We start from the raw sequence: 26,876 nt of genomic DNA on the forward strand, positions 1-26,876 counted from the left end.
GGCACGTGAAAGAACTCCTGCGGGACTAAATTCCGGCACATCTGCGTCTCCGAAGACCGTAAAAAGTAGTTAGTGGGACGTAAAGCAAATAACATTATTATTATTATTATTATTATTATTATTATTATTATTATTATTATTATTATTATTTGACTACCTTTTTAACACCGAAAATAAATCCATCTATTATTTAAACCTACCTGTAAGAAGAGGACAGTGAATGCAAGTGGGTATTATTTTCAAATGAGCTGAGCTCGGGAGTCCATTTAGCGTACGATTATTTCAGTGTACCATGGCTTTGTATGTATTGCTTCAGAGGAAGCCCGGCTCTCCGCCAGTGTCCACTGTACAGTGTGCCGATAAGGAGCCGTGTGTATCTTGTGTCTCACTGAGCCGTGCTCGTTCATGATTCTTTCGGTGTGCTATGGCTCACTGTATGTCTCGCTGCAGCGGAAGCTCGGCTCCTCACCCCGCCAGTGTCCAGTGAGCCGATAAGAAGCCGTGTGTATCTTGTGTCTCACTGAGCCGCGCTCGTTCACGATTCTTTCGATGTGCCATGATTCACTGTCTCGCTGCAGCGGAAGCTCGGCTCCCCGCCAACGTCCACTCAGCGCTGTCCGCTGGGAGTAAGCTGAATCGTGTGCCGTGAGCTCGCCGTTCCTGTGAATCGATTCACTCGGACACTTGAATGAATCAATACACTGCTTCGAATCATGCATTCAGTAGCCAACACTAATCCCCATAAGGAACTTTCATCCCATGAACGCAGTAATTAAAACTGAGAAGACTTTTCCTGTTTGCGAAACTCACAACGTGACTTTTAACCCCATTTGTCATCATACCATTGCCTGCTGTCCATTTCACCACATTATCGAGGTCATTTTGGAGTTGCTCACAATCTTGTAAGTTATTTATTACTCTATATAGAATAACATCATCTGCAAACAACCTTATCTCTGATTCCACTTCTTTACTCATGTCATTTATATAATAAAACATTAAGGTCCAGTAAAACTGCTTTGAGGAATTCCCCTCTTAATTTTTACAGGGTCAGATAAAGTTTCACCTACTCTAATTCTCCGAGATCTCTTTTCTAGAAATATAGTAACCCATTCAGTCACTCTTTTGTCTAGTCCAGTTGCACTCATTTTTGACAGTAGTCTCCCATGATCCACCCTATCACATGTTTTGGACAGGACAGTCGCGATACAGGCCATTTGACCTCCTGAATCCAAGATATCTGCTATATCTTGCTGGAATCCTACAAGTTGAGCTCCAGTGGAATAACCTTTCCTAAACCCGAACTTCCTTCTATCGAACCAGAATTTCGCAATCATGTCTAATATAATCTGAAAGAATGCCTTCCCAAAGCTTACATGCAACGCATGTCAAACTGGTCTGTAATGTTCAGCTTTATGTTTATCACCCTTTCCTTTATACACAGGGGCTGCTATAGCAATTCGCCATCCATTTGGTATAGCTCCTTCATGCAGACAATAATCAAATAAGAACTTCAGATATGGTACTATATCCCAACCCATTGTCTTTAGTATATCCCCCGAAATCTTATAAATTCCAGCCGCTTTTCTGTTTTCAACATTTGTATCTTATTGTAAATGCCATTGTTATCATATTCAATTTTTAATACTTCTCTACATTAGTCACCTCTTATATCTGGACATTATCCTTGTAACCAACAATCTTTACATACTGCTGACTGAATACTTCTGCCTCTTGATGATCCTTACGTACTCCCCTTGTTCATTATTGATTCCTGGAATGTCCTTTCTGGAGCCTGTTTCTGCCTTAAAGTACCTAGACAAACCCTTCCATTTTTCACTAAAATTTGTATGCCTGCTAATTATGCTTGTCATCGTGTTATCCGTGTTATCCTTAGCTGACTCCTTTGCTAGATTCAGTTTCCTAATAAGTTCCTTCAATTTCTCATTACTTTCACAGCCATATCTAACTCTATTCTTTTCCAATCTGCACCTCCTTCTTAGTCTCTTTATTTCTCTAATAAGGTGGGTCTTTACCATTCCTTACCACCTTTAAAGGCACAAACCTGTTTTCAGCAAGCACCAAACTCTTCATCTGTGCCGATAACAGCGACAGCTACTCGGGGATCATCCTTTGAAGAAGTAGAAGGAAAGCTGACTTCAGCGATGGATGAACTCTCCAAGTACCATGATGCCAAACATCTGAAGCCGAACCCCTGTAGAAGATAAGTTTTTTAGGTTTCATCTACGAAGCAAAGGAGCGCGCTGACAGGTGAAGATCACATGGCGAGGGGAATGACTTAAACATTGCCCAACACCAGTCTAGATAGGTGTCACACTAGACGGCGTTCTAACGTACAGGCAGCAATGTCTGAACACGAAACAGAATGTCAGTGCTCGCAATGGCATACATAAGAAGCTGATCGGCAGCACCTGGGGAGCCAGCCCGCACATCCCGAGGACTTCAGTACTTACGTTGTGTGTGTCAGCCGCTGAGTGTGCCGCTCCTGTGGGGAACGCTTCAGTACATGCTAAGCAGGTTGATACTGCGATCAATGATACTGCAAGGATAATCCCGGGACGCCTAAAACCAACGCCAGTGCAGAAACTGTACTCAATTGTTTGGAATAGCCCCACCCAACATCCGGAGGGCCAGTGCTGCAGACGCCGAGAGAACAAAGCAGGAGAGTGATCATCGACATCCACTCGATGGTCATCAAGATGAAAGGTATCGCCTCAGATCCCGCAAGAAATTCCTTGTTAGGACCCTGCCGCTGGAGGGAACACCAGAGACAACTCGTCTTAACAAATGGACGAGCGCACTGCCACAGACATGTCCCCAAAGGAACACCTAGCTCCTGGCGCCGATCTACCTTAGCCTGTATGGAGATCCCTCAACTGCTTAAGAGTGGGCGCCTCTCGATGCAAGACCAACCTGAATAAATTGGGATCCTTCCAGCAAACGCAGACACCTCGTGTAAATGTGGTGCTGAATAAGACCCAAGCCACCTACTTATCTGTCCCCTCCTGGACAACCCATGCACATCACAAGATGTTTTAGAGGAAACAACAATGCCATTGCAGCTGCAGTTTTTTGGAAATGCCGACCGGGCACGGAAATGAAACGGATGACTGTTGGATCTTATGTCGCAGTACCGTACGAAATCTAAAGAATAGTGCGTTGATCTGAGTTTATAATCCACTAGCTATCGTATGTCCTATGTGCGGCAGGTCGGTCATGTAAGTGGTTCAGGTAAATGGAGAAAAGTACTGCAGTCTGATTTGCAATTGGAGGGAAAGTATGCTGGAATACTGCAGCTAAAATCAACGCTGTCGAATAATATTAGATATGTAAAGAGACACAGATTCTCACTTGTCACGAATAGTCCCGTTGTACGCTTGCGATATACCAATGTTGTTGTTTGAGTCATCAGTCCATAGACTGGTTTGATGCAGCTCTCCATGCCACCCTATCCTGTGCTAACCTTTTCATTTCTACATAACTATTGCATCCTACATCTGCTCTAATCTGCTTGTCATATTCATACCTTGTCTACCCCTACCGTTCTTACCACGTACACTTCCTTCAAAAACCAACTGAACAAGTCCGGGGTGTCTTAAGATGTGTCCTATCATTCTATCTCTTCTTCTCGTCAAATTTAGCCAAATCGATCTCCTCTCACCAATTCGATTCAGTATCTCTTCATTCGTGATTCGATCTATCCATCTCACCTTCAGCATTCTTCTGTAACACCACATTTCAAAAGCTTCTATTCTCTTTCTTTCTGAGCTAGTTATCGTCCATGTTTCACTTCCATACAATGCCACGCTCCACACGAAAGTCTTCAAAAACATCTTTCTAATTCCAATATCAATGTTTGAAGTGAGCAAATTTCTTTTCTTAAGAAAGCTCTTCCTTGCTTGTGCTAGTCTGCATTTTATGTCCTCCTTACTTCTGCCATCGTTAGTTATTTTACTACCCAAGTAACAATATTCATTTACTTCCTTTAAGACTTCATTTCCTAATTTAATATTTCCTGCATCACCTGCCTTCGTTCGACTACACTCCATTACTTTTGTTTTGGACTTATTTATTTTCATCTTGTACTCCTTACCCACGACTTCATCCATACCATTCAGCAACTTCTCGAGGTCTTCTGCAGTCTCAGATAAAATAACAATATCATCGGCAAATCTCAAGGTTTTGATTTCCTCTCCTTGGACTGTGATTCCCTTTCCAAATTTCTCCTTGATTTCCTTTACTGCCTGTTCTATGTAAACATTGAAAAGGAGAGGGGACAAACTGCAGCCTTGCCTCACTCCTTTCTGGATTGCTGCTTCTTTTTCAAAGCCCTCGATTCTTATCACTGCAGACTGATTTTTATACAGATTGTAGATAATTCTTCGTTCTCGGTATCTGATCCCTATCATCTTCAGAATCATAAATAGCTTGGCCCAATCAACATTATCGAATGCCTTTTCTAGATCTACGAATGCCATGTACGTGGGCTTGTCCTTCTTGATTCGATCCTCTAAGATCAGACGTAAAGTCAGGATTGCTTCACGTGTTCCTACATTTCTTCTGAAGCCAAATTGATCTTCTCCCAACTCAGCTTCAACTCGTTTTTCCATTCTTCTGTAAATAATACGTGTTAAAATTTTGCAGGCATGAGATACTAAACTAATGGTGCGGTAGTTTTCACACCTGTCAGCACCGGCTTTCTTAGGAATAGGTATAACAACATTCTTCCGAAAATCGGATGGGACTTCTCCTGTCTCATACATCTTGCACACTAAATGAAATAACCTTGCCATGCTGGTTTGTCCTAAGGCAGTCAGTAGTTCAGAGGGAATATCATCAATTCCAGGTGCCTTGTTCCTATTTAGGTCACTCACAGCTCTGTCAAACTCTGACCTCAAAACTGGGTCTCCCATTTCTTCAGCATCAACAGCCTCTTCATGTTCTAGAACCAAATTATCTACATCTTTACCTTTATACAACTGTTGGATATGCTCCTGCCATCTTTCTGCTTTTTCTTCTTTCCCTAGAAGTGGCTTTCCATCTGAGCTCTTAATATTCATACACCTAGATTTCCTTTCTCCAAAGGTTTCCTTGATTTTCCTGTATGCAGCATCTACCTTTCCCAGGACCATACAGCCTTCGACATCCTTGCACTTCTCCTTCAGCCATTCTTCCTAAGCTACCTTGCACTTTCTATCCACTTGATTCTTTAATCGCCTGTATTCTTTTCTGTCCTCTTCGTTTCTAGCATTCTTGTATTTTCGTCGTTCATCAATCAGGTCTAGTATCTCCTGAGTTATCCACTGATTCTTAGTTGATCTTTTTTTCCTTCCTAACATTTCTTCAGCAGCTCTGCTGACTTCATTTTTCATGAATCTCCATTCTTCCTCTATAGTGTTTCCTTCAGCCTTTTCATTTAGTCCTTTTGCAACATGTTCCTTGAAACAATCCCTCACACTCTTTTCTTTCAACTTGTCTAGATCCCATCTTTTTGCATTCTTTCCTTTCTTCAATTTCTTCAACTTCAGATGGCATTTCATGACCAACAAGTTGTGGTCAGAGGCCACGTCTGCTCCTGGGAAAGTTTTGCAGTCCAACACCTGGTTTCTGAATCTCTGCCTAATCATAATGAAGTCTATTTGATACCTTCCAGTGTCTCCAGGTCTCATCCACGTATACAGCCGTCGTCTGTGGTGTTTGAACCAAGTATTGGCAAGGACTAAATTATGATCAGTGCAGAATTCAACCAGCTGACTTCCTCTTTCGTTCCTTTGTCCCAATCCAAATTCTCCTACTGTACTACCTTCTCTTCCTTGGCCTACCACTGCATTCCAGTCTCCCATCACAATTAGATTCTCGTCACCTTTTACATATTGTATTAAATCTTCTATCTCCTCATATATTCTTTCGATTTCTTCATCATCCGCTGAACTAGTAGGCATATAGACCTGCACTATTGTGGTGGGCATTGGTTTGGTGTCTATCTTGACGACAATAATTCTTTCACTATGCTGGTCGTAGTAGCTTACCCGCTGCCCCATTTTCTTATTCATTATTAAAGCAACTCCTGCATTTCCCCTGTTTGATTTTGTGTTGATAATTCGGTAGTCGTCTGACCAAAAATCTTGTTCTTCCTGCCAACGTACTTCACTTATACCAACTACATCTAAGTTTAGCCTATCCATTTCCCTTTTCAGATTCTCTAACCTACCACAACGATTCAAACTTCTAACATTCACGCTCCGACTCGCAGAATGTCAGTATCCATCTTCCTGATGATCGCCCCCTCTCGTGTAGTCCCCACCCGGAGATCCGAATGGGGGACTAGTTTACCTCCGGAATATTTTACCCGGGAGGAAGCCATCATCAGTACATCATTCATACAGAGGGAGCTGCATGTCCTCGGGAGGTAGTTACGGCTGTAGTTTCCCGTTGCTTTCAGCCGTGTAGCAGTATCAACACAGCTAAGCCATGTTGAGTATTATTACAAGGCCGTATCAGTCAATCATCTAGACTGCCGCCCTTGCAACTACCGAAAGGCTGCTACCCCTCTTTCGATGAACCATTCGTTAGTCTGGTCTCTCAACAGATACCCATCCGAGATGGTTGCACCTGCGGCTCGGCTATCTGCATCATTGAGACACGCAAGCCTCCCCACCGCGGCAAGGTCACATGGTTCGCAGAGGAGGGATATACCAGTACCAAGTTGAAATGAATGAAAATGAAAATCCACAGCTTGTATCCAGCTATTCGCCGGCTCAGGGATGGATGGATGGATGGATGGATGGATGGATGAATGAATGAATGAGTGAAGCCCCCATCTAGCGGCGAAGATAGGAATTGTCCCGGCTGCCGAAGCCTGTCGCACTACTCTAGGGCAATGATTAATGAATGACAGATGAAATGAAATGATATTGGAGAGTGTTGCTGGAATGAAATGTGACAGGGAAAACCGGAGTACCCGGAGAAAAACCTGCCCCGCCTCCGCTTCGTCCAGCACAAATCTCACATGGAGTGACCGAGATTTGAACCACGGAACCAAGGGGTGAGAGGCCGGCGCACTGCCGCCTTAGCCACGGAGGCTTCAGTACCAAGTTCCAGTGCTGTAATCATATGGTCACAGCGGTGAAAACTGCTCTGCCGTAGTCCGTTCAATGTGCAAACTTCCCTTTCCTATCAGCACCTTCATAGCACGAATCAAATAGCTCGAATACTATGATGGATCAATGTGTCAGATACCAGTAGTTAATATATAATATAATATCATGCAGAGGAATGGCAAGATAAATATGGAAATTACTCCCCATCAATATTTATAGAGGTTGTTCCAGTCGGTGAGGTAACTCTCCTAGATCGAACATCATCATACAGACGTTCGCATACGGTCCGCTTTGAAACAGACAATACAGTGAAGTGTCGGGGCCAGTAACACCTACTAAGATAAAGTTGTGTGAGACATGGAAGGTTCGAACTTAACATTTCCCCTCTCATTTTTACAAAGGGTTCATCGGTAAGATTAACATAGAACGTTGGAAATAAGAAATATAAAACCCTAATTTATTTCCATTATTATTGGACTATTATGGACTTGTATTGCACATACGATTGGAAATGTTAATTTCTGCGTCTTGTGTAGTGTACCATTTATCGATAGGACCAGTATTAACCAGTGGCGTATTGAGGTTTACCATGGCTATCGGTGAAGCCCTAACCTCAGATGGGAACGATGTAAATCTAGAGCACGTTGTAATGTAAGCATCTGATACATTGTTCCGTTTACAAATCTTGAACGCAATGAGATAAAACGTCGCTCGTATTTCTGAGTGCAAGGCATCGGAGAAAGATATCGCAGCCCAGGCACTCCGTCCCTCTCCCCTCGCCTCACCTCGCACGGCAAGCAACTGAACGCCGATAGAAGCGGGGACCGGGGGAATAGGTGTGCTAGGCTTCGGTCTGTCAGATCGCCACTGCCAACGGAGAGATAACTCAAAGACTCGAAGTTCTCCGGAAGTTTCCGAATTGACACATGCGTTCCTCATCGTATATTCTTCCTCGTCTCGTACTCAGATAACAGTGTGCTAGTATTCACTCACTTTTGCTCCTACATCCTTGTAGAAAGACGCCGCAGGGCTACTATTGTAGGAGCAATACAGTTTTCTTTTTATTTATTTATTTTTTATTTATTAATGTCTTTCTGTACATGGCGGGGCTCAGGCTATGAAGCCTGCTATTATGCCAAACCATATAATTATGCACCTGCATAACAATAATATACTGAACATTATAACTACTTAAAAAATAAGTTAATTATAATTTAAAGTTAATGTGAAATGTAATTTGTATGAAATGTAAAGCATCATAAAAATCATTTTAACATTTTAAAATTATAGGTAGATCTTCTAAAACGAAATGCAATCTTTCAGGTTTAGTGTTCTCTTTGGGTGGTTTGAATCGAACCTGTAATCATGGGTCGGAAACCACCACTGATCTCCCGAGAAGAAAGCTATAAACCAGTGAACGATGGGTTCTACTACTGGCAATGCTGCAAAATTCAAAATTTTAATTTAATAATAATAATGGTGCATGGCATCTGTATAGGCTTGGTGGTGAGCTAATGAGGATAAAATCAATGGTGAAGACGTTATAAACACCCAATTCCCAAGCCAGGGGAATTAAAGAGTACAAAAGGTTTGATTCTGAGAATTGAACCGGGCCCATCGGACCAAAGGTAAGCATTCTATCCATTTCGCCACAAATCCGGACTTTTAATTTGCTAAACCTTGGGCTACTCTCTTCACTGAACAGGTGTTGATTATTGACAGTAGCAGAGACCAGGGCACTAGCTTGTGAAACAGCACTGACAATACAGCAGGCTACTCTGTTGGCTATTGGCTGCAGCTCAGAACGCTTAGGGCTTGACATTCACCAAACGGACTGTTGACTGTCTAGTGGTAGCCCACGTTTTGATCCCATCATACGCCACTGGTATTAACACAGATATTTGAGAATTTTTAGACCTTCTCCATTGCTGTTTCACCCAGCGTAAATACAAATATTTGTAGCCTGGATTGTAATGTCTTCTCCGCTGACCTTAAATTACAATTTTCGTGTCTGTCTGTGTGTGTGTGTGTGTGTGTGTGTGTGTGTGTGTGTGTGTGTGTGTGTGTGTGTGTGTCCCGAGAAAACGCCTGAACCAAATCGTCACTCCTTCGTGACGTACTAGAAGGTTTTCATAAAGTCACAGATACTAGATTTATGTACACAGCATTTCCCCCCGTTATTTAACTGTATTGCAATTGACGGTTTGGTTCAGGCGTTTTCTCGGGATACATACATACATACATACTGCACCGTTCCCGCGTCCAGGCATGGATACAAGAGATCCTGACTAGCTCTAAATTTAATTGGTTCAACGACTAAGTTTTATGGGTAAGGGTTCCGTAAGAGAAAAACGTTCAGGTCGGTTAATGGTAGATTCTAACTAACGTTGAAAGACGTCTCTTACCCGTTACTAGTTAGATACCATACTCTTATTAGCTCATAGAGAAGTTGTCGTCAACTGAAGATACCACTATCTTATAACTAATACTTATTCTAGGAACACATAGAAAGAATGCTGAGGTTATACTATCTCACATTTATTTAAATATTAAGTTAGACATTATAAGAAAAATCATCTTAAATTCGACCAATGAAAACTTCTTGAAGTGAGTAATTCGTTGTTATCCCTACAGTCTGTATTATTCACCAACATCTCAGAAAAATCATATCCTCCGAACTCATCGTAAATAAACGCATTCTAGGATTCTACCATTTCATTTCATGAGTCCATTGATCTCTCAAAATTATAGAATATTAGAAGAAATATTACATAACATTTGGGAATTATAAAGAAACATATGGTTTCATTCGTAGGCAATTCACTTACGAAGTTGGGCGATAATGAATTAAACTAATATGAATGAAATTAATTATATTTACATGTGCCGTACTGGCAAGAAAATAAACATTAAAATCAAGAATATTAAGAGTGTTGGATTCATCCTTTAAGAAGAAAAAAAATTTGTATCAATTACTATTTACAATATCTCTGATTAAACCTTCTTGAGAAATAAAGAACGCTTATGGAATCATCGAGTTGGTGTTCAGATAAGAATTGGAGTTCATATTGTCTGAATATCAGTTATTCTTCGGATAAATATGAAATTCAGTTCGTTACTACCTATTCCTTACTCATAGGACTGACACATATTTCAATTTACACTAACTGTCTGTCTCGATGCAGGTGTAAAATTCTCAATAAAAACTATCTCAAAACTTTTCCTGATTTTGAATTGACAAGTACACTCACGTATGTTTCACGGTTTAAATATTCACATTCGCATGCTCAATTGCCTCTTAGTTACTCATATTTCCCTGTGTCACTCACCATAAGCTAAGCTATGTCCAGTGTAAGTCGTAATCACCCTCCAAGTAACGTTATCATAAGATTTAACTTATAAACTTAAGGTAATGTGACCTTAATTTTAGTGATGAGTATTAGTCTACGTGCGTATTTGGTTGTAAGAAACGTCCTCATACATACCCTATGAAATTATCATCACACCTACTACTAATGGAAAATCTACTTGGTCAGAAGACACTATCTTCGACTAAAAATAATCCTTATTGAATAGCTGTCACCAGTGATTAGTCTAGTAGGTTGAATATTGTTCAGAATAATGTTATACACAGTGAGAGTTTCAAAATCATCCGAAATAATTCAGTGAAGGCTTAAATATTATCATGACTACATGTATGACTCTCTAGACAATCCTAACATGGATAAAAACATTGCTCTATCAATCTCGAGATCGTATCCTAAGCTATGTGAAAATGCATAGGATTAAGAATTATCATATGGAATTGGCAAGAATTCACTGACACTCTCAGAAACATCATTTGAAAATCACATCGACTCAACTTAGAACAACTATGACTATCTTTCTCGAAGAAATAATAAATATGACCATCATAAATCACTATCATCCTTATATTATATCTATAACGCGTCAATTATTACTCACATTTCACGTATAATAAATCTCTCTATTCATCATATGCAAATCACTTCATTAAACTGCACGTCAACGTGCCGTGACATTCTTAAAATGCCCTCTTTACTTCCTATCGTCATAGTGCCAAATTTAACATCATAACTCTGAGTAATCTACTGCCTCATTCCTTCATAAACACTTCCTATATACGATCTCGCACCGAGTGACTTTAATTAAAATAGTGTACACTGGTGTTAATGTCATCTTCACACTTTACTCTTCACTGATAATAATAATAACACTAACTATTTACTCTCACATATCACTGGAAACATTACGATCGGAATATCACTTGGTGACCACGCCTACTAATGAAATTGACATTTCATATAGATGAATACCTACTTCCAATAATCTCATCTAGACGCTTATCTACGCACTGTCTTCGCACAAAACCACATATCAACATATAATTATAAAAGGTAATATTATCTTACTTACGAAAACGACTCAGATAATGGACTTAGCTTTGCTCAAGGTGGTCTCGATGTCTTCTCATCTTCGGTCATCTGAGATTCGGATCTCGTCATCTGGTTCCTCCACGAGTGATCGGGTTCATCGTAGCTCTCCACAATTGATTACTGGTCATCTGGGATGATCAACATCGTATCGCCTCATCAGGATCCAAATAGCGTTGCCTTGCTTCTTTACAGGCTCATAGTGGAATCTCGTACGTATGTAACAGAATAATAACAAAATATGTGATTCATTGCTGTCATTCTTCAACTAATATATATCTTGTGAAGCTCAAATTGTATGGATTTTGCTATGGTACAGTTAGTCCAATATGCTAGCTCCAAATCGACTAGGATAATTATTAAGTATTTATTCCAATTTGAAAAGGAACTTCTTTCCTGTATATTTTTATTGGTGCGAACGCACTCAACAGCTGAACAGTACGTATCTTTTACTATTAAGCGGTATCGGGCAAATTTATTTAAGCTCTGGGCCACTTCGTGACGTAGCTCTATTGTAATCTGGTTTATCTCCTTTTATAGTATTTTATCTTTCGCGCAGCGATTACATCTTGATAACAAGTGTTGGGCGTGTAGCCGCGAATTATATTTCCTTCCAGATTACGGTATTTACTCCAGATGAATAATCTCTTACAGTCTAGTCCTACGTCTTCTTACTGCTTTAAGGTCTGATTATATAGTGAGTGATGATCAAACTTTTGTCTTAAATAATAGGTTTAAATAATGTCCATTTGTCATTCTTTTCCTGCGCCTTCTATTTATGGTTCTTTCCATAACTGACTGATGAAAATAATTACATTTCGGCCCGTATTGTCGTTAAATGCATTTATTTTAACATTTTGATCGCAGAGACTCCATGTTTGTTCCTACAAGCTCGTATAAAGAACTGTGAAACGGCACAATACATACATACATACATACATACATACATACATACATACATACATACATACATACATACATACATACATACATCCGGATATGATGGAATTTTGAAAATAATTCTGGAGATGGCCGACACACAAATGTAATTTTTTAAACTTCTGGATGAAGTTCAGACAAAATTAATTTCGTCGGACTGAGTAGCTCAGGTGGTAGAGCGCTGGCCTTCTGAGCCCCAACATGGTCAGTTCGATCGTTACTCAGTCCAGTGGGTGCTCAAATACGTCAGCGTCGTGTCGGTAGATTTACAGGCACGTAAAAGAACTCATGCGGGACAAAGTTCCGGCACCTCGGCATCTCCGAAAACCATAAAATTTTGGTTAGCGGGACGTAAAACCAATCATATTACTAATCAGGCCATGACGAATGTTTTTAAATCTAGGAGCCAGCACTGAAACCTAGGAGGCAACCAATCTTTCTAGTACTTACATCGTTAACATACTGGCGTCGAGCCTTCTGAAAAATTAAACATGCCGAAAAATAATTCGTGCGTAACCTTGGCCGAGGTAACACGGCTAGCGGCGTGTAGGTACAGTGTGGTTATCGCGTAGTTCGAGAGTGTGTTCCTAATATATATTTTGTGTAGTCCTTGGAAAATTGTATGTACAATCATGGCAGGTATTAGGAAAAACACCATAAAATGTGTTTTCAAAGACAGGATTAATAAGCCTTCACCTTTGGATTCGTCACGAATTAAAACTTAAGAGACCAAGCGATTGCAATACAGTTAAATGACGGGGGAAATGCTGTTTACATAAATCTAGTAGCTGTGACTCTTTATGAACACCTTCTAGCACATCACGAAGGAGTGAAAACTTTTCGTTTAGCTAATGGCGGTACCACTAAAGTAACGAGGACAATTTAAATAAACGAGTACGTGTGCTCAACCTCCCTCCAGGAATAAGCACTGATCGCCTTGCACGAGTTCTCTCTACATATGGAGTAGTCAAGGACATCCAGGAAGAATGGTGGGATGAACCCTACGAATTTGCCGATGTAAGTCATGCCATACGAATTGTAAAAATAGAGCTTGAGTACCCTATCCCATCTTAGCTTATGCTGAATGATTGTAGAATTCTACTATCGTACGAAGGACAATCAAAATATTCTATTGCAAAAAGACAACACACATCGAAATAGATTGTCCCGTCCCGCGCAGTGGCCGAATCTGATGGGAGCAGTACACTAAGCAACACAACAGATGCAGAATTCGGAGCTCTCTCACCTGAATACCCAACCGTACGCCTGAATACTCAACCGTATTAGAGAGCATTACTCACACTTCGCATAAACAACACGACTTGAAAGAAACCTCCCAACTGCTGACAGCGTAGACCAGACGTCATCACGTAGTTGCTCTAGGGAGGCGGTGTTACTTGCTCCGCTCGGGACTGCTGTTTGTTACGTGACAAGACAGGCGCATTGCATACCGTGGCCGTACTGTACTTGCCGCTCGGAAATGTTACCATACGGACAACAGCTATAATAATAATAATAATAATAATAATAATAATAATAATAATAATAATAATAATGATCCGCCTCTGTGGTGTAGTGGTTAGCCTCGGTAGGTCAACTGAGTAGAGGTGGGTTCGATTCCCACCTCAGCCTTCCTCGAAGTGTTTTTCCGTGGTTTCCCACTTCTCCTCCAGCTAAATGCCGGTATGGTACCTAACTTAAGGCCACGGCCGCTTCCTTCGCTCTTCCTTGTCTATCGCTTTCAATCTTCCCATCCCCCACCAAGGCTCCTGTTCAACATAGCAGGTGAGGCCGCCTGGGTGAGGTACTGGTCATCCTCCCCAGTTGTATCTCCCGACCAAGAGTCTGAAGCTCCAGGACACTGCCCTTGAGGCGGTAGAGGTGGAATCCCTCGCTGAGTCCGAGGGGAAAACCAACCCTGGAGGGTAAACAGATTAAGAAATAATAATAATAATAATAATAATTTGGGGCATGGATCATGTAAGACGAACAAAACACAGATTGCAGAGTATAACAGGACAAGAAAATTATTCATTGACAAAGGAAATATACAGCAGTGTGTAATAATTCCTGAATAAATACATTTTCACGATTGACTGATGATTTGGGACCCGTACATTTACCGAAAGAACGTACAATTTATGTGATTTGAGCACATTCTTTGCACTCTCATTAACATATATTTCAATATTTATATGGCATTTATGATTATGAAAACAAATTAAACACGCGAAATGAAACATATCATTAGTGTACTCCTCTTTCACAGGACCTTCGGGCTCGTTAGAAAGTACTGTATCAATGTTTGGTACTATCGTTTGCGTACTGGCAAGTCACAAACCACATTTCAAGTTTTCAACGGTGAGCCTACTTATGTGATTAGATTTACAAATCTTCGTTAACGAAAACATCTGCTCACATAAGTTGATCCGAATATACTTACAATATGAGCATTAAATGTGTACAGTCTAGGAATGCAACATCTACCGGCTTGATTTGAACGGCATGTGGAGTGAGGATAAAGGCGTAAACGCACTACTGTCACCTCACGGAAGTTCACGCGTATCGTGTCACAATCTAACCTGTCCAGAAAGATGTGCTAGAGCTGGGAGCGGAGCGAGTTATACCGATGAGTATTCCGGTTGTAGCGGTAGAGCGCACCACCGATCCCCTCCGCTTACAACTGCAAATGAGGCTATTGGTATCAATAGGAGCAATCTCCACTTTTCGTTGTAAATGAGTTACTAATATCGTTGTATTGTATTAATAGCTGTCTATAAAACTATGTCGTTTGTCTTTTTCAAAAAGAACAAAATCCCATCGTTTCAGAGTACGAAAGTACAGTATGACTTTCAAACAGAACAATCTCCACCATCTGTTGGTATCAAAAGGGACAATCTCCGGAACTACCAATCAGCTCTTTCTGCTCACGCCATGTGAGTGCTGCCATATTGATTCAACTGAGTTATAAATTGAGACTGTCTTGCTTATTTTTCGGTTTTAGAGTTATACTGGACGTATTTTCGGTGGTTTGAAAGTATATGAACGTACACGAACATATTATATTTCCAAAACAAACTGTAGCTTTCTTCAGTGTGTTCTGTAATGAAATGCTGCCGCAAAACTTGACACCTGTGTCACCCACAAAAGCGAGAAAACAGACTCACGATCATAGGAAATGGAAATCAGTTGTTGCAAAAAAAGTGGCAGTAACATTCAGTCACTACATATTTTTTTACCAGGTAGAAATTCAATTGTGAAATGGACGTATATACTCTTGTATAGTCAATATCCACATGAACTGATCATAACCTTAGCGTACTTTATTATAACAGCTATCCTTCCTTAGTTTACAGACTTTTCTTCCTTCTTTTTACTGAGTATCTAATGTTAATTTTTAAATTTTATTGTACCCTATATTGAATGTATTGGTAAATGAGATTGTTTGCAAATCTAAACTGATGTGTTCTGTGCTGGTGGCCTTCCCTTTTTCAGTCTAGGTAATATTACTAATCACTTTTGTAACTCTTAAAGAAATGTACGGTACATTATAGTGACATTCTTGACCTTTCAATCTAGTGTAAAGAAAACTAGTGTAGAACAATATTCACGAAAATCTGAAAGTTAGTATCAAAAGGGACAATCTCCGAAATACAATTTAAAATACTTAATTAACCATTAATTATATGGTAGGTTTTCTTTGATTACTCGCTCACAGCCTGTCTGTTGTGTACATAAGACAAAAATCACCCAGGTAGAGTGAATAGAAATGCATTAGATAAAAATCCTCCCACTGTAGAGTGCAGGAAGGCGGAGTTTGCTCCTATTGATACCAATAGCCTCAAAAACTCGCGGAGGACCAGAGCACAGTGTAGCGCACGACACATGTTTAACAAGCGGAGACTACGACGTTCAGATCACGGATTATCTTCAAACTTTGTACACTTTTAGTAGTTCATTAGGACAAGATACCGTATTGTTCCAGTAGTAAGGCGTACTACTTAGGCGTTTTTGAGAAAATCGCAAGAAAATTTTCGCGTCGAATATGTACCGGTGCGTTGCGGTCACGAGCACGAGGTGGCGACGGTCGAGTGATTAGCGTTCAAGCTCCGTAATCGCTGAGTCATTGGATCCAGTCCCGCTCGTCGCTTTTTTGTTTTTCAACACTGGTCATGACCGTCTCTGTAGTGTAGTGGTTAGTGTGATTAGCTGCCACCCCCGTAGGCCCGGGTTCGATTCCCGACTCTGCCACGAAATTTGAAATGTGGTACGAGGGCTGGAACGGGGTCCACTCAGCATCGGGAGGTCAATTGAGTAGATGTAGGTTCAGTTCCCACCTCAGCCATCCTGGAAGTGGTTTTCCGCGATTTCTCACTTCTCCTCCAGGCAAATGCCGGGATGGTTCCTAACTTAAGCCCACGGGCGCTTCCTTCCCTCTTCCTTGTCTATCCCTTCCAGTCTTCCCATTCCTTCACAAGGCCCCTGTTCAGTATAGCAGATGAGACCACCTGCGCGAGGTACTGGTCATTCTTCCCAGTTGTATCCCCAACCCAAAGCCACGCGTTCCAGGACATTGCCCTGGAGGCGTTAGAGGTGGGTCCGCTGAGTCCGAGGGAAAAACCGACGCTGGAGGTTAAAAAGATTAAGAAATAAGAAAGAAAGGTAATTTTTGTAATGATAAACATTAGTAAAGAGTCAAATAACATTGTAAATCCAATAAAAGTTCATGCAAATACACCTTTCTTTCATTATATTACGGTTTAATTTTAGTATATATGAAATACTATGACCAGTGTTGAAAAACAAAACGACAAGCGGGACTCGATCCAGCGAACCAGCGATTACAGAGCTTGAACGCTAACCACTCCACCACCGCCGTTTCGCGCTCATGATCGCAACGCACCGGTACATATTTGACGCGAAAACTTCTCTGCGATTTTCTCGAGAACGCCTTAGTAGCACAACTTACTACTTGCACATTATGTTGTCGTAATGGATTACTAAATGTGTACAAAGTTTGAAGATACTCCGTGATCCGAACGTCGTGGCCTCCCCTTTTAAGTGTATTGTACCTGTATTCAGTCTGTGCTTCTTAATTTGCGTCTATATTTCCTCCGCTTGTTGTGTTTTGTACACAATGCAAAGTTTATTAGATAATAATTGTGGTATTAGTTTGATATTTAATTCCATTTTACATGGTATTCATGTTTTAGAATGTTTAAGGAATTGAATACGGTACATTTGTACCACAATTGCCACGAAAACCGTCGGATGCATGGCAGTTCCTTGAAATTACTTATGATAAAAATCAGCAAAGTGCAAATGTTGCGGCCCCATTTACGCGACGGGTGGTGGCGTATCAAATTTGTGGGATCAGATCAAGAGTTATCACAAGGATGAAATGAGCAGGTCGGCTTCTCCAGCAGAAAACAACATTGCTGTATTCAGCAAAACGGTTATGTTGTGGGAAAAGGGCATTGAATTTGCGTTGCCATACCAATAACGTATTTAAACGTGCCGCCACATTACATTCACTCGGTAGTTCACTCGGTACAACTGGGTGATGACTTCACAACAACTGCTCCGCACCGCTCCGTCCTCACCACTAAGATGTGCTATACCTTTGCGCTACCAGCCTTCAGTACGTACTACGTCTTGCACTTCCCCTACTTGCTCGCTAACTGGCTCCGTAGGCATTTCTATCTCCATTGACGATGCCTGGCGTAGAGGACAAGTCTTTACCTCGTAGTACGGGATAAGAAATCATGGCACTTTGTAGTCACAACTTTGAGAAGGGACGAAATATTCAGACACCACAGGAGACTGTAGATCAGGCGGCAGCCGAAGAGAGCCCAGTTAGAATGAAAAAAAATTGTAAGTAGGCCTACACCAATAACACGAAAAATATGGTCTGAGAATATGGAAATTCAGCCCGTATACGAACAGGAGACACTCAGTTATCAAAATAGAATACACACCCAGATTTTGCAAACCATCCAATCACAGACAGACAAACAAACGAAGTCAGCTTATTTGCGCAGTGAAGACATAGAGTTTACACCAGATTCAGAAAATTCCCCCATTCCTGACCCTGTAATTGATCCTAACGCAACAACAGGACCGCGTGTTATTGAAAGTGCAGTGACCTTGTTAACAGGTGACAAGACTACCCCGGCAGTAACAAGGACTCTCACAACTTACAGATGAAAGATGTCGACAAATACGTTGCACGTGACGAATCAAAACCGTACAGTACCCAAAAGCGTAGTACCTCACGCAGTCGGGTTAAATAACAGAAAGTATAGACCAGTATATGAGTGAAAGTGTATTGACCACATCAGTTTAATCACATCCTCCTACCAGGATGAATTCTACTACAATTACTTCGATTCTCCCCTTGTTTCTCCTACGTTGTGTCACCACCTTGAATGTAGACGGCTTCAAAAGTCTGACCACGCAAGCTATTCAGGGTTTTCTCAGGGTTGATGACGTAGATATCCTATGTCTTGAAGTTAATGGTCCAAACTTAGACTGGCTGTCGGGATACGAATATAAAGTAAATGTTAGTCCATCACTTCGAGGTACGGCTATAATATATATAGAACAAGACTGACTGTTTCTGAAGCGGAGTTTCATCCCAATGGTAGAATTATTGCTGCGAAATGTGAGGGCACCCTTTTATTAATGTTTATGCTCCGTCAGGTTCTCAAGGGCGTCTGGACAGAGAACGATTATTTGAAGATGACAACGGTGATTTTCGCTGTCAATTAAATCCGCGCGATCAACCTGGACATTTCAATAACTGTCGCAGCCTAAAAAAATCTTGCTGATGGATCACACTTACATGACGTACGGGAACTTAAACAAACATGGAACAGACGTCCAATATACAGTCTATCGGCCGTGTCAGCTTCCAGAATCGAAAAGAAATATATATCACGGGAGATGATAAATAGGCTACACAGTTCTGAGGTTATACCGGTGTCATTCAGTGACCATCATGCTCTCATCTTCCGTAACTCAACAACAGTACGACCACCTCTACATGGATGTGGATACTGGAAACTTAAATCGTCCCTCTTGTACGACCAAGATGTCCGAACACTATGGATGAAATTGCGTAGTAAACTCTCTAAATACCATTACCACGTGACATGGCGGACTGATACTGTTAAACCAGAAATTACCCCCTGTGGTTGGGGGACGCAGATGAAAAATACACCCACGGTATCCCCTGCATGTCGTGAGAGGCGACTAAAAGGGGCGACCAAGGGATGATTATATTAGAATCATGAAACTACTTTTAATTAGTACCATCACGCGGGGAACACCATGGGTCGCCTGTACTTGCAAGTGGTACCACTATATTAGGTACGAAATAGGTTTGTGATTAGTAGCAGCAGAGGGTGGGTCACTGTGGGTTTCAAGTACCCGTGAGTCGTACCCTTGTGATCAGCACCACGGGTGTGGGCGTTGCCTGTGTTGATTAGTACCACTATGTGAGCGGCACCGTGGGTTTGGGTTGCCTGTGCTTAGTCGGAACACCACGGGAATACCGGCGCCCGTGATTAGTACACCTAGGTGAGGAACACCGTCGGTTTGCGTTGCCTATGTTTGGCGCCATTGTGTGAGAAACACCATAGGTCTGCGTTACCTGTACGACGTCCAATACCTGTGAGTAGTACCATCATGCGTGGAACACCGTGAGTCTACGCTAACTTTTGATTAGTACTCCAACAAGACAAATACCATGGTTCTCCTTTACAAGCGATAAGTACCATTATGCGGGGCCGTTGACCTGTATTTTGGACCCCTTTAGACAATAAGCATCCTCGATTCAGGATTGTGCTTTAGAAATGGTCTCTTGATCAGTAATATTATTTTTTATGGTAGTTTTTGGGTAAGATCCACTGATTGTTTTAATTTCATATCCATCCATTCATTCTTCATGCCATTTTTTATTTTGGTTAGTGGATGATTTAAAACTTTTAATGTGTCATTTCGTTTCATTCAGGGGCCGATGACCGATGTTAGTTCCCTTAAAACAAGCATCATCATCAAACTAGAAATTAAACGTGTTTTTTTTTCAAAAGATTTCCCAACAACGGGCAAAGGAAAAGAGAAATACATAGCATTTGTATTATGAAGTTTTATACCAGCATCAACGACAGCAAGCCAGTAGAGAGAATGTCACGAAGGAAATCAAACATACGATCATAAATATTCAAGAGAATCATCTGAAAGGGGGATTCATCCGTGCAAAAGTACCCTCAGTAGTTGAAGAAGAGCGTTCATCACTATTTCACATTTTGACTGAAAGACGTAAAGGGAAGAGGAAAGCAATTACCAAACTCCGGGATGAGCATGGTCACAAAGTCGGATATGAAGGACCTCCGCCAAATTGGTGCAGACTACTACACAACATTATTCCATGACGACCCACACATTGATCAATACTTTTACAGCATCCGGCAGCACGATCTACCAACATTGAATAAAGAAGATGGGTCAAGTTTGATTGCAGATATTACCTCGGAAGAAATACTCTCTGCATTTTCCCAAGCACAGCGCCTTGTCTCTCCATGACCAGATGGAATAATTTATGAATTCTACAAAATATTGTGGGACATAATAGGGGAAGACCTGTTAAAGTGTACCAAAAGATACTAAGAGGCCACACATTCTAACGGAAAATTTCACGTCCGGTATTATTATTTTAGTTCCCAAAACCACAAGACCTCTAGGAATGGAAGACTTCAGGCCGATCACCTTGCTAAATACACTTTACAAGATATTCACTAAAATAATTGCATCTCGAATAAACCTGGAGTTGCAACAGATCATCGGACAATGGCAATCGTGTGGGGCATCAGGTCAAAATATTATCTCCAATTTGTTAGTGCTGAGAAACATAATTCTGTTAACACGACAAATCCTCATCGAACCTTCCTCCAACGACACTCGTAAGTTTGGACTTCATAAGGTCTTCGACAGAATATAACATCCGTATCTATGATCCACAATGCAAACTTTCGCCTTTCCATCTAAAATGATTGAGTGCATTAAAGGACCGTATAGAACAGCCACCTCAAGAGTCATAAATGGACATCGAAATGTGAAAATAACTATACGGAAGTCAGTTCATCAAGGATGTCCCCTCTCTATGCTTCTGTTCATCGTAGCGCTAGAACCCTTTCTTCACCGAATAAATCAGTGTATAACTGGTGTGACACTCGATGCACAGAAGGTGACAGTATGAGCGTATGCTGACGACGTTTGTATTATCCTAACAGAACCATCTGACGAAGAGCGAACTCTAAATATAATCCATGAATTTGAGGAAGATCAGGATCGAAGGTAAATAAGAAAAAGTCCGGAATGCTGCTTCTTGACCGATATTAATCAACTGCGCCTAATAGATCACTGCCCATTGCAACTGAGTTGAAGATCTTAGGAATTGTTTTCCAACAGAATTTTAAAGATATGCTAACTGAGAATTGGACGTCGATAACTAATAAAGTTAGAAACACCTTATTGCAGCAGCATACTAGGTCTCCAAATTTCATCCAAAAATATGGCATATTAATGTGTTTGCTTTATTCAAAATATGGTACTTTGCTCAAGTTCTACCTGCAACAAAACAAATAACTCAGCGTATAGAACTTTGTATAGGCCACTATCTTTGGAGAGGTTCTCTGTATGCGGTGAGACGTGATCAACTGTACTTGCCGACTACACATGAAGGACTAAACCTAATTTGTGTAGTTCTGAAATGTAAGGCTCTACTGGGAAGAACAATTCTTAAATCGCCATCAGGGTTGCAAACTCGAACAGAACTGACATTTCTTCAACCTCCTGAGCTGACGTAACAAGTGCTCGACATAGGCACATACATCCTGCTTTCCGAACCATCATTGGTATACTTGACAGTCTCCCGCAGGACCGGAAAGAAAGAAAAGAATTTTACTCGACGAAGAATTTCTACACTTACCTGCTGAAAGGATAAGAGACCAGTACCGATTGAACAAAAATTCCCTCAAAGGAAGTGAATATGGTGTGGTCAGATGCTAACAACAAACTAGTACCAACACAATGGAGATCATCAGTCTACTCAGTAATTAACGACGTCGTTCCAACAGCAACAAAGCGCTTTCGTCACAACCTGTCTGAAGATAATAAGTGTGGACATTGCGGCGAGCTCGATACTACAAAGCACGGAGTTAAATCTTGTCGGAAAGCGCGACCTGTCTGTACATGGACTGTTTATACAGTGCGGAAAATACAAGGTGGTCTGTCTTCGTTACCGAATGAGCAGTTAATGATTGGAGACTTTCAACTGGCGGAAAAATCAGAAGTGAATGCTGTAACTTGGTTGATAGCGGCGGCAGTGCATTGTAATTTGACATCATACGATAAGAGTGGGTGCGCGTCGGTGGACTTTATCAGATCAATGAAGACTGCTCGTTGGGAAATGGTAAAAAACCGCAATATAGAGAAATTTGCGAAACTTTTACTTCATTTTTAAATGTTTTTATTTTATGTATTTTGCACGGTGCTGTAATGAGAATTGACAACCATGAGATGGCTTTCTATTTTTTCAGAAGAGTCTTATTCTAATATTTGTATTTCTTTCTTTAAATTATAAAGTGCAGTTTGTGTTTTCTATTAGTCTCAACACTCTTATACATTTATACAGGTGTGCTTAAACCGTCATGTTATTTTTTATTTTTTATTGATTAATTTGAAACGTGATTTGTAATTTGTAATTTTGGAAAGGTGAATCAAAATAAAGAACTTGTAAGTGGTAAAATGTAAAGAGCAAAGTGAATATTGTCGTCAGTAACCCGAAGTTGTGTAGTTCGCATGTATGTATTAGTCTGACATGTTAAATGATTAATAACTTTTAAACTTTAAGTTATTATCTATCTACCTGTCTAAAGAATATGATACAAAGAACAACCCATACTTAACAAGACATCATTATTGTGCCTTTTGTGTCCATGCACAAGGCCAGGAGATTCGTATGCTGGCAAACTACGGAAATAAATTCTGCTAGAGTGCGTACTATTTCACTTTACAATAACTGCTCTGTTGAAATAATCAATTTGATAGCAAACAAGATTCTATTTTACCGGGCGAGTTGGTCGTGCGGTTAGGGGCGCGCAGCTGTGAGTTCGCGTCCGGAAGATAGTGGGTGTGAATCTCACTGTTGGCAGCCCTGAAGATGGCTTTCCGTGGTTTCCCATTTTTCACACCAGGCAAATGCTGGGACTGTACCTTAATTAAGGCCATGGCCGCTTCCTTCCCATTCCTAGGTCATTTCTGTCCCATCGTCGTCATAAGACCTATCTGTGTCAGTGCGACGTAAGGCAGCAAAAAAAAGAGATATTTTTATAGTAAAGAAGCATCGCAATATATTATTCGTTTCATTTACATGAGTTTGAGTTGCTTCTATATCGGGAATACTTTCTATACGAGAGGTTTCCTTGACCCCTAAACGTTCGTTCTTAACGTTAACTTTTCTTCTGTTGCTTATATAATGCGGCATCTATTATTGTTTAAAATGGTGTTAACATTAATATCAAAGCAGAAATCGCCCATCCTTGCCAAGATCCCCGCCGTTACCCAACCTAATTCCCTTGTTCAACCGAGTTCGATAAAATCGTTTTGCTTACATGCGCTGAGCCAAAAGAATTAGCTGATAAAGATTGAAATTCCCGTCCCGGCCGGGTATCGAACCTGGGATCCCTTTGGACCAGAGGCCAGCACGGTAACCAGTTAGCAGTGGAGCTGGACACTCTCTGACAAATGGGTAGGTCATATTCATTATCCTTTAATTTAATACAGGATCCTCAATAACACTATTCTAGAGAACACTTACTGCAAAGAATATTGATGTACAAGGCGCACTTGTTATTTTTACAGGATTTGGGGGGATAATTAAGTTAACTGAGTACTGAAGAGGACATTCTTTCGCGTCATACACTGACTGACAGAGCAAATACACCACCAAGGAGGAGTGGTTCGAAAGGGATGAAAGTTGGGGAAAAAACAGAGTCGGCACGGAAGAATAATTGATGTTTATTTCAAACCGATATGCAGGTTACACAATGCGCACGGCATCGACTCAGTAGGATGTAGGACCACCGCGAGCGGCGATGCACGCAGAAACACGTCGAGGTACAGAGTCAATAAGAGTGCGGATGGTGTCCTGAGGGATGGTTCTCCATTCTCTGTCAACCATTTGCCACAGTTGGTCGTCCGTACGAGGCTGGGGCAGAGTTTGCAAACGGCGTCCAATGAGATCCCACACGTGTTCGATTGGTGAGAGATCCGGAGAGTACGCTGGCCACGGAAGCATCTGTACACCTCGTAGAGCCTGTTGGGAGATGCGAGCAGTGTGTGGGCGGGCATTATCCTGCTGAAACAGAGCATTGGGCAGCCCCTGAAGGTACGGGAGTGCCACCGGCCGCAGCACATGCTGCACGTAGCGGTGGGCATTTAACGTGCCTTGAATACGCACTAGAGGTGACGTGGAATCATACGCAATAGCGCCCCAAACCATGATGCCGCGTTGTCTAGCGGTAGGGCGCTCCACAGTTACTGCCGGATTTGACCTTTCTCCACGCCGACGCCACACTCGTCTGCGGTGACTATCACTGACAGAAGAGAAGCGTGACTCATCGGAGAACACGACGTTCCACCATTCCCTCATCCAAGTCGCTCTAGCCCGGCACCATGCCAGGCGTGCACGTCTATGCTGTGGAGTCAATGGTAGTCTTCTGAGCGGACGCCGGGAGTGCAGGCCTCCTTCAACCAATCGACGGGAAATTGTTCTGGTCGATATTGGAACAGCCAGGGTGTCTTGCACATGCTGAAGAATGGCGGTTGACGTGGCGTGCGGGGCTGCCACCGCTTGGGGGCAGATGCGCCGATCCTCGCGTGCTGACGTCACTCGGGCTGCGCCTGGACCCCTCGCACGTGCCACATGTCCCTGCGCCAACCATCTTCGCCACAGGCGCTGCACCGTGGACACATCCCTATGGGTATCGGCTGCGATTTGACGAAGCGACCAACCTGCCCTTCTCAGCCCGATCACCATACCCCTCGTAAAGTCGTCTGTCTGCTGGAAATGCCTCCGTTGACGGCGGCCTGGCATTCTTAGCTATACACGTGTCCTGTGGCACACGACAACATGTTCTACAATGACTGTCGGCTGAGAAATCACGGTACGAAGTGGGCCATTCGCCAACGCCGTGTCCCATTTATCGTTCGCTACGTGCGCAGCACAGCGGCGCATTTCACATCATGAGCATACCTCAGTGACGTCAGTCTACCCTGCAATTAGCATAAAGTTCTGACCACTCCTTCTTGGTGTTGCATTTGCTCTGTCAGTCAGTGTATATGTGGTTTATTGGAAATGCGTTAATTCCAGTTACAGAAATACCCTTCCAGCTGTTCCTTTATCATTCGTTTTACATTTATCTCCTGATACATTGGTTCACTACTTCCTCTATTGATTTTTCCTTGTGATCGCTGTTAAGGCACGGCAAGTATTGGAGGTGGCTGTTTGAGGTTCACTTTTAAACTCGGAAACAAGACCCTGCATTAATTTATTGTTGCATGTATGCTAACAAAAGGAAGCCAGTTGTTGAAAGATGAATTTTAATAGATAATAGTATTGATTTAATTAACATCCCTTAAATTTTAAGAGATGCTAGGGTGTGGGGAATTTCAGTCAGTCAGTCAGTCAATCAATCAATCAATCAATCACTACTGATCTACATTTAGGGCAAGCGCCCAGGTGGCAGATACCCTATCTATTGTTTTCCCTATCTGTTATTGTTTGTTCCGCAGGAGTTTACGGTGCTGGAAGCCGGAAAAATCAAGTATGTTATTATTATTATTATTATTATTATTATTATTATTATTATTATTCATATGAATTGATTAGGGGCCGATCGTTTGTTTCCCTAATTGGGGCGGCTATAAGGTGGATTATCTCTATTATTATTATTATTATTATTATTATTATCATTATTATTATTTTGGGTTATTGTCGTGTAAAACGACACGCTATACATGGAAATTTCACGTTCCTTAAGTACTTCGCTACATTTTCTCAGAAGTAAACCTCAGTCGAAAAAGACTGTTTTAATACCCATCTCGTTTCGCTCGGTATAAACAGAAAAAAAGATATCTATTATTCCTGGCTTGAAAGCATCCGTCTAAACATTATTATTATTATTATTATTATTATTATTATTATTATTATTATTATTATTATTATTATTATTATTATTACAAGAAGGCTAACATGGTTATGATCCCAAGTATTAACAATATTTATTCTATCTTTATT

At 41.4% G+C, this 26,876-nt stretch overlaps 1 protein-coding gene across 1 annotated transcript in view; it reads left to right on the forward strand.

Annotated features, from left to right (window-relative positions):
* The window catches only part of LOC136862995 (methyl-CpG-binding domain protein 5/6 homolog sba), a 775,494-nt gene that overhangs the window by 557,386 nt on the left and 191,232 nt on the right, over positions 1 to 26,876 (forward strand). The window lies entirely within an intron of this gene.

This window comes from Anabrus simplex, chromosome 1, assembly GCF_040414725.1.
Source record: "Anabrus simplex isolate iqAnaSimp1 chromosome 1, ASM4041472v1, whole genome shotgun sequence".
NCBI classification, from domain to species: Eukaryota; Metazoa; Arthropoda; class Insecta; order Orthoptera; family Tettigoniidae; genus Anabrus; species Anabrus simplex.